Source organism: Bombyx mori, chromosome 13 (genome assembly GCF_030269925.1).
Source record: "Bombyx mori chromosome 13, ASM3026992v2".
NCBI lineage: Eukaryota > Metazoa > Arthropoda > Insecta > Lepidoptera > Bombycidae > Bombyx > Bombyx mori.
The window spans coordinates 1,245,319-1,251,318 of record NC_085119.1 but is presented as its reverse complement, the minus strand read 5'-3'; positions in this window follow the sequence as shown (position 1 = coordinate 1,251,318).

Below are 6,000 nucleotides of genomic sequence, written 5' to 3'. Positions count from 1 at the left end.
TTTTATCTTTTAGGCCACGACGACTTCAAATCCTACAAACTACAATTTAATTTTGTACAGAGAATTCAACATTTCGTGTTTCCGATTTCAGTAAAAGCTTACCAAGCAAGAAAGCTTAAGAGTGTGCAATATAGACGAGCTTACGGCCAGTCTTAACGTTAGTAATTATATTTGCTAATGCACGTCAGCAATATCAAGGGGTACACCTAAGCCGCTGCACACGTCATTAACATTAAATATTAAATCTAGCTAAAATATCTTCAGGACTATATAAAAGTCAATCTAGAAAGCTTAAGCCGAAAGCTCGTTGACCTACAGTGTTCTAGCGGTACTTAGTTCCTTGATTGCCCCGTACTAACTACAAGCTTTTTACGTTTGCCCCGAAACATGGAACGTGACTCACATCTTAATTATATCAAGTGAGTCTGGTTTAGTCTCAGATATTTTTAAATATTTTTTTTTGGCTTGCATAGATCTGTCATCGCAGCCAACATAAAGTACAATCGGATATCGCTACCCACCTTGGGAGTATCAGGAAAAATACTACTAACATAATATTCTATACACGAATGCTTCCTTACATGAATAGGTGTGTAGCCCGTTTATACTCGTGTGACCTTACATTCAGCCCTCCTATGAATAAAATAAAAGGACATTTAGAAGCCGAGGCAGGAAGAGTTTGGAAAGAAGAAAAAGAGAGCTACGCGGAGAAAACACGGCAGCAGCTAGAGGTATCCAGAAGCTTGGCCATTTTTATTTATTGCTTAGATGGTTGGACGAGCTCACAGCCTACCTGGTGTTAAGTGGTTACTGGAGCCCATAGACATCTACAACGTAAATGCGCCACCCACCTTGAGATATAAGTTCTAAGGTCTCAAGTATAGTTACAACGGCTACCCCGCCCTTCAAACCGAAACGCATTGGATATCATATCAGTATAGGTTCCTTTAACATCAGTGCTAAACATACCCGGTCCTGTGGACCGAATGGTAAACAGTCGACGTCGCCCTAAACATGTTATTTCGGATCCGCCCGATCCATTAACGGTGCTTTTAGGTACCTCAAGCACCGGTCACCGTCCTTGCCGAACCCGTCGCTAGCGACGAAGGGCTCGACGAGTAAATTAACCCATAGACACAGCCCACTGAGTTTCTCGCCGGATCTTCTCAGTGGGTCGCGTTTCCGATCCGGTGGTAGATTCTGCGAAGCACTGCTATTGCTAGGACCAGTGCTAGCAACACTCCCGGTTTGAGCCCCGTGAGCTCACCTACTAGCTCGGTGAATAACCCCTCGAGGTAACTAGAATAGGTAGGAAAAAAAGGAGAAAAAAAAAACAGTGTTTGATTGTGTATGTCGACGATACCCAGAAGTACCAATTTTTCTAATGAAATACGGACTTAACTAATATTCACGATCGACTTCCACGGTGAAAGACTAACATCGTGTAATAAAAATCAAAACCCGCAAAATTATAATTTGCGTAATTACTGGTGGTAGGACTTCTTGTGAGTCCGCACGGGTAGGTACCACCACCATACCTATTTCTGACGTGAAGCAGTAATACGTTTCGGTTTGAAGGGTGGGACAGCCGTTGTAACCATACATGAGACCTTAGAACTTATATCTCAAGGTGGGTGGCACATTTACGTTGTATATGTCTATGGGCTCTAGTAACCACTTAAGACCAGGTGGGCTGTGAGCTCGTCCACAAATCTAAGCAATAAAAATAAAAAATCAACGTATAATAAACTAAGCTGTAAATCATGATTAAATATTGGCAATAATGGCGGTTAGTACCCATATTATGTACACAGTTGTAAACATACGGAGCAAATACTCGTGAGTTTAATAGAAACACTCTTTAGAAAACAACATGGAAGTCTTTGGTAAAATGTTGAAGTAATTAATAAATAATGTAAGGAATTCTGAACATCTTGCTATCTCTCTCGTGCACCGGCCGTATGATGGCAATGACGTCATAAAACATGCGCGTCCTTGTTATTCGACAACTACCTCCACCCTCAGATATAAAACGCAGTTAACTATGCTGTCTTTAAGCTGCTTTTAAATAATAGCCATTAAATAAAATTATAATATTCTTTAACTTCCCTACTGTTAAATATGAAAAAGTCTACCAAATAGTAAGTACATGGCAAAAAAACTTTTTTTTTTGTAACACTTTCAACGAATCTTGAATTTTCATTTGTCCGAATTCTTGATATAACCGTAAATATAAATGAATCTCCATGCAATCTCAACTTCAATCTAGGACAAAATACAAAATGTCGAGATCTGGGCACGGTCGACGGACCTGAGTCGCGTGATAACATTGTTGCTACTCCAAACATTTACCGGAAATATTTTTATTTTTAAAATGATATTTTCGTTCATTGAAAAATATGCTTTATGTCTTGAACAGAACGCTTTGTTTTTTATCATCCAATAAAAATGAGTGCTTGATTTTCTAATGGATCTTTTCTCATTCACACTTGCAATTGAGACCTTGACTAATTCTCCAGTTCGTTGATGTCTATAGGATCCGCTAACCACTTAACTGACCTTCACCTTTCGATGCAATAAAAGATGTTTTCTCATATATTACCAAATTGATACGTATGCAAATTTTCAAATTAATCTGTCGTCTTGAAGTTATAAATTACATCTTTACAAGTCAAGCTCATAAAAATTTCGAAAAAGCTACGGGTTTTTATACGTCTTTACCTATTTAATTATCAGATTACTTACGAATTTCGCTTTCGTATAATAATGTAATAAAGTCCAAAAATCCAAAAATCCATCTGGATCGAATACTGAAATTCAAACTATGTTTTTTTTACACGTAAAATATTTCAGTGAAATCTTTAATTAGTTTTCAAGAATAAGTAGTAATGGGAGGGTACGCCGTGAGCTTGAACGGGTTGGAGCCGACATCCTTTCTACTGTGTGTTGGTAATTCGACCAACCACGTGGTCAGATTTACAGAGTCCGAGATGTTGTTGCGTCTAAAAGGTGCCATTGATGATGCGGTGTCCAGACTCTTACAATTTTAGTTACAATAATGCTGTACTATGAAACGGTCTTATAATTTCTGAAGGTGGGTGGCGGCATTTGCGTTGTTGATGCGATAACCATTTAATAGCAGGTGGGCCGTAAACTGATCCAACCATCTGAAGAATTGCCCAGATTGAAAAAAAAAACCAAACTCCTTGACCAACACAATCATGTCATCAAGCATTATACAACGTCCCGCTAAGAAGAAATCACACGGCCACTGGCAGTATAGTAAGGTAATTATAAGCCTGTACAAGTAGGTACTACTGTCTTGCCTGTTTCTACCACGGAGCGGTCATGCATTCCAATGTGTATGGTTGATTTCGATTTACGGTATAATTTCATTTGACACAATTCAAGCCCGCAATTCAAAAATAACGCAAAAGCTATCTATATATTAATACGTGAAGCAAAAACTTTGTATCCCTTTTTACGAAAATTGCGCGGACGGAGGAGTATGAAATTTCCCACACTTATAGAGGATATAGAGAAGAAGTGCACAATGCTAATATTTTTTTAAAATAATGCATAAAAGATACATTAAATCAATAAAGAAAATGTTACACACACTACATACCATGTATTTGACGCACACACGCATGTATACTATTAATTGTCAAACTTTTGTTCTTGACGTCTGTGGTCAAATTATAGAAGTATAAAATACAATCATAATAGTGTACAAACTTACAATTCCAATTAATTATAGTCGAATTTCGACTACTGCGGGACCTCTAGTAAAATTAATTTTCTCCAACATCTAACCCCATTATAACAATAGAAAGTAGTCGCCATGACAACCAAACGCTATTAGAACGGTTTTATGAAATTCTATCCGTAATCAAAGTATATAAAAACTGGGATCCCTTTTCGGGGATGAAGAGGAAAATAAATCCAAAATTATTCGCAATCCTTCACAAAATTTCGTTATACGAAAATATTCCAAAAATTTCTGTTCATCGCTAAAGTTTAAAATCGAAAGTTTTATCTGAGTATTTCGGCTTTCGTTTTGTGTTATTGAAATAATTTTCCGAAGGAACGTTCTCGAATTATTATGAACCGGAGTTACGGTGAAGTTCTTTGAGCTTCGTTTAGCCGACTCCCTCGGAATGTTTATAAATTATTTGATTAATATTCTGATAGGTCACTCTGATTAACCGGTATTCGGACAAATTATTTTGTAATTCAACATTCAATATTATTATATTCCTTCATATTTTAATTCCTTTTTGTAAATATTGTTACGCGCTGGGGTTCGGGATAAATAAAATTTCACCAAAGTACAACTTAAAAGTGTATTTTACACCTAGAACACTTAAACACTTCACAAACACTTTAAAACTCTCAATTCGCTTGTTCCGCTTCGCTTCAGGTGATCCGTTCGCTATTTCGCTTTGAGTAGTTCCGATTACTGACTGACTGCGTGCCATCTCTACAATGCTTTTATAGCCCATACCTCATCCCTAGAATTATCGAGAATATTCCACACATCTCTAGTAGTAGTTTCCGCTATCTGACAATATATGGCGTTGTACTTCTCGAGCGTTCTAGGTGCTACTAGATCCTTCGATATTCGTTCGACTATTCTTCAATAGATGGCGTTACTCTTACCGGCGTAACAATATATATCTTATTGTGAGTGATTTCCGTAGACGTCAACAAAACTAAGGGAATAGGCAAGTCCCTGCCTACCCCTTGGTTCATTTTATTCTTCTGTCCCAGAGAACTGATAGTACTACATAAGCTTGGTGTTCCTTGCTGGATGTCTTGTTGTTCTCTTCAATGAAACGATTTGGCTCGTATTTACAGGTTTATTAAAAGATAAAAACTGAAGAACAAATAATAATGAGGTTGAATATTGTAGTAGATAATGTAATCGTTAAAGATGTAGGTATATGCGTTCGCGATCGCTCGATGAAGTGAAGCTCGGTGGTGGGCGAGAATGAAACTTGTGTGGAGGGGGATTTAGAGATCCTTAACACTTGGTCTTTTCTTTGAATTAACAGATGCAAAGTACTTAAGTTAGAAACGATTAGCTGCGTTCTACCGGGTTTTATATTTGCCTCTTCTACAGGTCTACTTAAATTTTTATGCCATGATAGTTCATCCATACTACCTGGAGCCACTACGTTCATCCACAGTTCGTTCCCAGAGATCTTTTTTGCCACGTACCATCTGTCTTTAGAATGAGCTTCCCTCCACGGGTTTCCCGAGCGCTATGACATCTCCTTCTTCAAGCGAGGTTTCTGAAGATTATTAAACGGTAGGAAACGGCTTGGCTCTGTCCCTGGCATTGCTGACGTCCATGAGCAACAATAACCACTCACCATCAGATAGGCTGTATGCTGGGCTGCCTAGAGAGGCAATAAAAAAAAAATATCAATTCTTATATTTGAAATGAACATTAAGCCGTCCGTTTAATATATTCGAAACGTTGGAAATAACATGACGAAAATTAGAAACGAGAGATCTAAGCCGTAGTAGTAGTAGTAATAGTAATATTATTTATGTCTACGATTCGCGAAAACCGTATACATTAACCTAAGTTTTAGACTATAAATGTGCTTTAAATTCTGTTGTGTTATTTTATTTTTTATAACTTTAAAACATACTGCTAATTATACCTATAATGTTGTCAATAAAAGTACATGAAATCAAGAAACTCCTATATAAAAACACACAGCAAAACGTTAAACTTGCTTGTACAGAAAATAAAGTTAACAACTGGTTAAGTATGTACTATTGTTTAACTTTAAATAAATAAAAAAAAACCTTTGTTTAGATGGATGGACGAGTCCACAGCCCACCTGTTATCAAATGGCTACCGGAGCCCACAGATATCTATAACGTAAAAGCCGCCACCCACCTTGAGATATGAGTTCTAAGGTCTCAAGTATAGTTACAACGACTGCCCCACCCTTCAAACCGAAACTGCTTCACGGCAGACAT